Raw genomic sequence first — 9720 nt, 5'->3', positions numbered from 1 at the left:
CAGTATTTTCCACTGGGCTGGGCAATACTCATAAAACCCAGGTTTTAGCCAACCCTGAGAGGCCCTTGGCCCATAGAGAAAAAACCCTTCAAGATCACTGATTATATCTGAAAAAAGTTAGGGTAGGTACATGTACATGTAGGTAGGGATTTTTTTTTTATTTTATGTTGTTTTTTTTACATTGAGTCTATGGGAGCAACATTCTGACTTTAACAGTGCTTAATTAAAAATGACAATAAAATCTTTTGGCTTAAATTAAAATATTGTTTGTTTGCCCTTTACCGACCGACTCTATAAATTCGTTCCGCCTGAAAATCTTTTATTTGTGCTTACCAGCAAGATTTTATTTTATTTTATTTTTTGTTCCTACCAACAATCTTATATTGTGACGACGTCTGACAAAATGGGCCAAGATGCGGTAAAACGTAATTTTGGCTATGACGTTGCAAAGTTAACGTCGACGAGCACCTGCGAATTAATTTATTGCTGACTAAAACAATGTAGCTTTACTTATTATATCGTTATAGATGCTTACCACGTGTGCGATTATCGTTATTATCTATTTAAATTAAAGTCCGCAATATCTATTTTAAACCTGATTCCGTATTTTACCCATATCCCAAATAATTACTTCCCTTTCCGAAATCGAAAGTGGAAGTGAAATGTCATCGTCATGAGTCAAGCTAGATTTGTATCGTTTTGCTCAAGTATTCCATCGGAAATAACAGACAAACAAGACGATGAGTTTATTGAAGAGCTAAATATTGTCGACGAATTGTATTTTGCCCAAATAGAAAGTTCCCAAAGTGAAAATCTGAGCGATGATGACGGAGTCGGTGTATGTTATGTTAACTGTTAACTAGTCACATGTATTTTCAAAACCTATCTCTGCCTCGGGTCTTTTCTTCTTCTTCATGATTCAAATAACGTATTTGCGAGTTAAGCACTTAACCAGTAAGATATTGTCACATACTAGTATGGAAGTAAAGAAAAAAAGAACAAAAGAACAAAAGAAAAAAAGAAAAAAAGGAGTTCCATAAGGTAATAGCTAATAGAGAATAATATATCATAAGACGCTTTCAAACAAGAGGAAAACTCAATTAAACTGTCTTGCATATTGAACGACAGATCGTATACCTCTCTTTTCTCAAAGGATAATAAATGCAACCAACCAAAATCAAAACACTTACAAATGTAACATACATGTAATAAGAACATAACGTCTCTATAACTACTTAAAATCAGGAAGCATACAACATTAAGATAAAACAGGAAGTATAAATTAAATTCCGTAGATCTTGTTAATAATGTGTGTCAAAATGTATTGTATAAAGGCAACAGTTGTATACCACTGTTCAATGGTCATAAATCGATTAAACTGAAACAAATCCGGATAACAAACCAAATACTGATGGGAATACATCAATTATAAGAGAAACAATGGAACAACAGAAACACTGAACTTCTACAAAAACAAATGCCAACATACAAACAAACGAGTTATTAAATAGTATGGATCACCGTTTTATTTTTATCAAGATATAGGTTGTGCAAAATTACTTTGATTTTGTATAGAATATACCTGGAAAACCTACTTTTATTAATAAAAAGAAAACTACACCATATAAGTTTGATAAACTATGAAAATATATCTCTATTAACATGCTTTCAGTTAAGAAAATGAACAAAATGGGGTCACCGGACTCGTTTTCTCGCTATATAATAAAATAGTTAAATTCACACAACACATTATATAATGAAATTTACTTTATCTTAGTTTTCTCCTAATACTGACACAGTCGAAAAAAGGGAAATTTGTTATGTTCTTAATAAGAATAAAAATTGATAAGATTTGGACCGATTGGTATCCTTTATTTCAAAATTTAAGATGGACGAAGACATTTAAGCTACGTGAAGACGATTTGCAGTTTTGTATTTTGCTAAACTTATAAAAGTTAATGATATGACATTTTTAAGGTTGATGGTGATTAATGTTTTTGTCCATTTAGAGAAACTATAATATATTGTATTGTTAATGCTGTAAAGTGATATTATGTTTTTGTATATAATCACGCCATCAGTATAATATATTCGTCCTTGGTAAATAGTTTGTAGATGTGTTGTATGAAATGACGCATTTGGTAAATATTTCGATCAAAATTTAGAACATTAGCATAGCTGACATATTTTCACATTTAACTTAAAATAAAAATCCCGTGTTGTGTTAAATTACACCTTTGTTAAATGAAACAGATAGCCTAAACAACCTTCTCATATTCAGACTGGTAATGGGTAAAAATAAATCACACTTATTTGTAATTCATGCTCTGTAAATGCATTGTCCCCAACAAAAAAGAATAAACTATCTCTGTCTTTAAATTTAATGATTCCAGTAAGTACATAAAGAGATGTGGTACGATTCACGGTGAGACAACTATCAAAGTGGTTTAGTCTCGCACTTTTAGCTCTCCTATGCGGTCGTTAACATGCTTGGTGTACATTATCCAAGAAATATGATTTTTTTTTATTAAAGCATAATGTATTTGATTTATGATTTTTGAATTAATAATAAATATATTATGCTACGTTCCAAATGAAAACATTTAGGCAACTGCTTCAAATATGTTGGGTATTTTATTTCGAAAAGTTATCTAGGATGACATGGATAAGCAGCGCATGCACCTTTTACGTTTGATTAAACTTGTCTTCATAGTCACTGAGAAGGGAAGCATTTTTACATAGCTTTTTTTTACACAAGGTGTAAAGAAATATTTATTTTTAGATAAAGGCAACAGTAGTATACTACTGTTCAAAAATCATAAATCGATTGAGAGAAAACAATATTCGGATGACAATCTAAAACCGAGGAAAACACATCAACTACAAGAGAAAAAATAAAGGATTAAGAGAAACACTGAAGTGCAACAAAAAAAAAGTGCAAATGACAGGATATTTAAAGAAAAACATGGTGGGTTGAATCAGGATTAATGGTTAGCTAAATAAACTGCGTATATAGCAATATTAAAAAAACATCGCTAAAATGACAACATTACATGACAGAAATACAGCACAAACAAACATGACAAGCACAAGAACACTCATTTCTGTGAAACGAACAAATGAGTTACATAAAAGTCGCTACTACATGTAACCACAGAATAATAGCAGTAAGGTCCCTTTTCGATATATACATTGTATCGTTGTTGTTTTCTTTTTGATGATTTGAGCATTCCGTTTAAAGATAAAGACGTTTTTTGATTTATTTTATTTTTGTTTTGTTTCTTTTTTTATTTTGATTTGGAAGAGTAATGCAATGCTGATACAGAGAATGCATTGAAAATACGTGTGATTTTTTTATACCATGACCATTCTTAATCTTAGAAATTTTTTACAAAGATGCAACTTATATTAATAGAACACCGAATTTATATTTCAAATTAAATGTGAAAATATGTAACCCGTGCTAAAGTTCTACATTGTGACCAACACAATTATTAATTGCGTCATTAAACATTAAACACATGTACTTTACATTTATCAAGGTCGAATATATGATACTGATGTCGTGATTTTATGTAAAAAAAAACACAACATTATATCACTTTACAGCATTAACAATACATTTATAGTTCTCTTTAAATGAAGAAAAAAACATGAATCACCTCTAAACTTAAGAATGTCAAATCATTAACTTTCACAAGTTCAACAAAGTATCCGTCTTAAAATCCTCTTAATGTTGTTTTTATAAGTATTCATAGAGACAGTCAGTTCTTATTATATTAAATTTGAAATTGCATTGATGGGTTAGTTGCAATTATTATTCATTGTTTTCTTACATAATGATCCATATAATTATGATATCAGTTAGAAATTATACTTTATTCGAAGTATATTTATGTTCAAGGTATACAGAAAACACAAACCTGAAGTATAACCTGGCTTACAATTTTGCCCTATGACGAACACTTTAGCCGAACACCTTTTTTCGCGTTTTTCTCCAAAAATAACTCAATCTGAATATTCATATGAATGAATGACAAATGAGACTATGCACTGTACCTATAATACACAGAGGCATGATGATTAATTTGTTGTGGAAAAAAAGAGAAGCGACACACAAAATGAGGTCTTCTCGTTTAATAGTATAGATACATGTATGCATGTCAACATTTCTAGTATATCCATTGCAGGAAAAAAAGTCATGTCCATGTCACACCCATTTTGTATTTCCTGTCTCTTCTAAATACATTTAAATCAAACTACATGCACATTGATTGTGTAATAGCAAAAATGTTGTTATATCTTGCAGATTGCAGAGCGTATGAAATAATCCAGCAGAAATGGTCATAATATTTCCCAGTTAGTTAAAGATAGTGAGAAACCGGTCATATTTTATAATGATTGGAATAAATACCTGCAGCAGTATTTCAAAACACTGAAGCATATTAGCACTTATCACCACTTCATAGTTTATTCAAACAAACCAGGATATGTTGTTTTTAAAGAGTCATGTGACTCTGTTCATATAGCCATCAATTTGTTAAAAAAGAACACTAGAATTTCAAATCTACTATGCCAAACACTTTAACATCAGAAGGATTAGATGCAGACAGTGGTATTTGTACGAACAAATCAGGGAATATTGTTATAGCGAGGCTAATAAAGATGTCATTTGTCCAAAGCCAACAATTGCCAAAAGTGAGGTTGACTTGACCAGTGATGTGGATACCAATAAACACAAATGTCCATCAAGGAAGCACAATCTACTTAATTAAAATACACACAAATAGATTTTTGTCTTCTTTTATCATTTAATAACAATATCAAAATTATGAATATCGTCAACAATATAAAGATAAGAGCTGTGGTATGATTGCCAAGTACCCATCAAAGGTCAAATGTTGCGGATTTCAGCAAGTTCAAATGCTGTGGATTTTTAAGCATTGGCAATTGTACAGTCTTAAACAATAACAGAACCCCATACTGCATAGTTGGCTAAAAGGACCCAATATAAAAAATATCAATCAATTCAATCGAGAAAACTAAAGACACAATTTGAAGAAAAACAATTCACAAAAATGAAATATGACATACATGTATCAACGTAAACCACTACACTACTAGCTCTAGCCTTGGATAGGCAACACACAACATTTTCATGTATTTAATAACAGATGTGGGGTAATGATATGAAATAGTACAATGCCATAGAAACAACACACAAAACAGTATGACTTTTGTGAAATATAAGACAAAAGCTAAAAAACTGAAAAATCATATTTTTTTTGTTTCCATAGAAACCACATATTTACTTAGCATGGTAATTTTGAGGTTGGACTCATTTAGTACATTCAAAGTGCCAAAGGAAATAAAAAGTCAGATTTTTTTTTTAATATATGTACCCAAATGCATTCATTATTAGAATGTGCTGTATTTTCGAAACAAGTTAAAGATATCATCATAAAAGTTTGTATTCATGGTAAGCGCATTAGTAGCAGTGGAGAAATGCAAAAAACTGAAAATATGTATAAATTTCATCTGGACCCATTTTCTTAGTTACGGTCACATATTTGTATTTCCCGCTCAAAACTTTTTTACCGGAATTCTCAGGTTTTATCTTTCCTGTATAAGGTCTAGTCCGTTTGGTATCACATGAGCGTTTGACATAAATGAACACTTGCATTTGGAGTTTCAAAGCATCTGTTTGAAATCGATGTTGAAAGCTTTGAAATCATGATTTAACGAACGTTACTCTGTGTCTTTATACATGAAGAGCCGGGTTTATTCAAAAAAAGTTCGTCCAATACTAAATTATCAACGTGTGTACAAAATATTTTGTAAACAGACTTTGTATCCTATGTAGGGATGGCCTTTGGTGGTCCGTAGATTAGGATGATTATGTTAATGATGTCTTCGACCAGCATTGATATATTCTGATTTATATCTGACATGAACCAGAGGTCTGTAAAGGGGAGAATATTTGACAGTAAAATCGCCAAGTTTTTCCATACAGATCATTTATAAATGCGGTGTAAAATACGCGACAATTGAGTTTCAAGTCATGTAGCATTTTTATTGGAAAAACAGGCACACACAAAAATTTAAACATTCTAGGGACTTTTTCTACTAGTAATGTACAATGTATTTCTGCCTGGACATATTTTACCAGAACAAAGTTATCTCTTACCTGCTTACAGAAAAACTTTAGGTCTAGGTAAGCGTTCAAGGTACATAGTACTATTAGTGCAAGTTAAAATTCTTAAAAATTCCAGGTATGTAAACGTTTAAAATATGCCACACAGCCCTATATTTTGAAATTTGAAAAAAATTGTAGTGCATATGAATTAACTTCACATTCTACATGATATTTTTTTTCAAAACTTGGGACTATTATACTAATAGTCCTAGAAACTTATTAGCAAAAGCATACTTAAACGAAAGCAATACAGACAAAAATGACATCATGCAGATTTTGTATCTATAAAATAAAATATTATACCTACCTGCCTACCCATGACAAAAAATGTACCGAGCTAAGTTATTTTTTGGGAAAGAAAAATAAAATATTTTACCTACCTACCTACCCTGTTTCAAAACATAGGGTCGGAAAAGGGCAAACAAACAATATTTTAATTTAGGCCTTAGGGTAGGCTGTTTTTAAGCCGAAAACTGGAACCACACATATATTTTTATTTGGCCATGTTGGCCTAAGAAACTTGGATAATTAGTAATTCACTTGCAAGTGAATGAGTCGACCTCTTTAAATCCGTATTCATGTGAACTTCAATTTAACCACAGCTAGAGACTGACAACGCATGCATTGTACGTGTACTGGTTATTTAAAGAAAAAGAATGTCAACAATGAAAGTGAAACTACGGTAAATAATTTGATAACTAATTCGATGCACATAAAATCATTCTTATACGGTTAAAAACAATGAGAAACATCTATTTTTAATCTATAAACTAAAACCAAACAGACCTATAAAAAATCAATTGCACGTGTTGGTTTAATCTAGTCATATCTTTATGAATGTTTACATCTCTTATTTGGTCATCTGAGGTCAAATCGATAGGTAATTAGATGGCGTCAGACTAAAATACACATGAAACATATCTATTTATTATCTGACTACCCCTTGCTCTGTAAACTGTTAATTTTAGACTTTTGATAGTTTGGATAAATGTTTTACATTGTTATAAATCAAATATGAGAATTTGAGTCAAATCGGTGACCATGAATTTGACAGCTAGTGCCCCTTTAATCTGAAACTCCCACTTTCATTTTCTATGTTTAGTTACCGTAAAATTGGGGTCAAAAGTCTCATTTGGCTTTAAAATTAGAAAGATCATATCATAAGCAGTACTTAGTTTAAAGTTGATTGGACTTCAGCTTCATCAAAAACTACCTTGACCAAAAACTTTAACCTGATACTCCCCCTTTCATTTTCTATGTTCAGTGGACCGTGAAATTGGGGTCAAGTCTAATTTGGCTTTAAAATTAGAAAGCTCATATCATAAGCAACAAGTGTATTAAGTTTCAAGTTGATTGGACTTTAGCTTCATCAAAAACTACCTTGACCAAAAACTTTAACCTGAAACTCCCACTTTCATTTCTATGTTCAGTGGACCGTGAAATTGGGGTCAAAAGTCTAATTTGGCTTTAAAATTAGAAAGATAATATCATATTGCTTAAAGCAACAAGTGTACTAAGTTGCAAGTTGATTGGACTTCAGCTTCATCAAAAACTTCCTTGACCAAAAACTTTAACCTGAACAGCTGAACGGACGCAGACAAATGAACGGACGTCAAATGAACGAACGAATGCACCCTCAGACAAGAAAACATAACAGTGGCGGATCCAGCGGCATTCCGGGGGTTGGAATCCCCCCTTTTTTTGACCGATCAATGCATTTGAATGGGAGCATATAGTTGAAACCCCCCTTTTTTTACTCTGTGTTGGGGAACCCCCTTTTTAAAATGGCTGGATCCGCCACTGCATAATGCCCCTCTACTATCGTAGGTGAGGTGGAGCATAAAAATACACTATCAAAAGGACGATTAAAATAAAGCTTCCGAACTTATTCAATACAAAACCTTTGATGCGAACATGTGGGGTGCGAATGAGAGCGAACGTGAATATTTGGGCGAACGGACCAGGATAGGAACTAAGACAGCATGGGTCAACTTTATCTTAATGTACGTCCGTCCTTTATCTTAATTAAAATCTCTGTGTTCTCACAATACCTTGATATATCTTTGAATAGGTTTTTACCCAAATCGTATGTTTCACTTTTTCTTTCACAGGAAACATATTTTTGTCAGGGGCGCGAAATGGATGCGTATAATATACGGGAAGGTCTAAAAACGCGGAAGTGGAAAACGCGGAAGTGAAAAGTGGGTGTATTATAACTAATATCTCTGGAACCGCTAAAGCTAAATTAATAAATAAAACTGATTTTGAAAGTTAATGTAATAGACTATCATATAAAGTTAAAACATTATATATTTAAATATGCTTTTTTACCGAAAAGTTGACCGGAAGTCTTTCTTAGCGTGACTCTGGCAACACATTTTTGAACACTAAAATTTAAATTCACGAAAAAGCATATAACCCGGTCAAAATCTGTAAACTGATTCTTAAAAAAAATTTAATGACAAATAATATGATATAAAGAAAAATATAATATACAACTCGTTTCAGGTGTTGTTTCTCCGGACAATCTGAAGTCAGATGAGTTGGTTTTTTCTCGCACGGAACCAATCACGTTCAGTTTTGAATCCGGTTCCTTACCTGGAAGAAGAGGAGGTTGTCGTTGCAGTGGCGGACCCAGATCTGAGGAGACGTCTAGAGCGTACAATCTCTCCCTTACCTGGAAGAAGAAGAGGTTGCCGTTGCAGTGACGGACCCAGGCCTGAGGAGACGTCTAGAGTGTACAATCTCTCCCTTACCTGGAAGAAGAAGAGGTTGCCGTTGTAGTGGCGGACCCAGGCCTGGGGAGACGTCTAGAGCGTACAATCTCTCCCTTAGCTGGAAGAAGAAGAGGTTGCCGTTGCAGTGGTGGACCCATGCCTGAGGAGACGTCTAGAGCGTAAAATCTCTCCCTTACATGGAAGGAGAAGAGGTTGCCGTTGCAGTGGCGGACCCATGCCTGAGGAGACGTCTAGAGCGTACAATCTCTCCCTTACCTGGAAGGAGAAGAGGTTGCCGTTGCAGTGGCGGACCCAGGCCTGAGGAGACGTCTAGAGCGTACAATCTCTCCCTTACCTGGAAGGAGAAGAGGTTGCCGTTGCAGTGGCCGACCCAGGCCTGAGGAGACGTCTAGAGCGTACAATCTCTCCCTTACCTGGAAGAAGAAGGGGTTGTAGTTGCAGTGGCGGACCCAGGCCCGAGGAGACGTCTAGAGCGTACAATCTCTCCCTTACCTTGAAGAAGAAGAGGTTGTCGTCGCAGTGGCGGACCCAGGCCTGAGGAGACGTCTAGAGCGTACAATCTCTCCCTTACCTGGAAGAAGAAGAGGTTGCCGTTGCAGTGGCGGACCCAGGCCTGAAGGCCTGAGAAGACGTCTAGAGCGTACAATCTCTCCCTTACCTGGAAGAAGAAGAGGTTGTCGTTGCAGTACATAGCGGACCCAGGCCTGAGGAGACGTCTAGAGCGTACAATCTCTCCCTTACCTGGAAAAAGAAGAGGTTGCCGTTGCAGTGACGGACCCAGGTCTG

The 9720-nt window shown here is 34.3% G+C and overlaps 1 long non-coding RNA gene across 1 annotated transcript; it reads left to right on the top strand.

Annotated features, from left to right (window-relative positions):
• The first annotated feature begins 572 nt into the window (after nucleotides 1–572).
• Nucleotides 573–4791, top strand: LOC139498993 (uncharacterized). The gene is made up of 2 exons (XR_011658068.1): nucleotides 573–1041; nucleotides 4310–4791. It is a non-coding gene; the product is annotated as an uncharacterized lncRNA (long non-coding RNA).
• The last annotated feature ends 4929 nt before the right edge of the window (nucleotides 4792–9720 follow it).

Source organism: Mytilus edulis, chromosome 12 (genome assembly GCF_963676685.1).
Source record: "Mytilus edulis chromosome 12, xbMytEdul2.2, whole genome shotgun sequence".
In the NCBI taxonomy this organism is placed as follows: Eukaryota; Metazoa; Mollusca; class Bivalvia; order Mytilida; family Mytilidae; genus Mytilus; species Mytilus edulis.
Note: the sequence above shows the minus strand (reverse complement) of the source record. Positions and strands in the feature narration are given on the sequence as shown.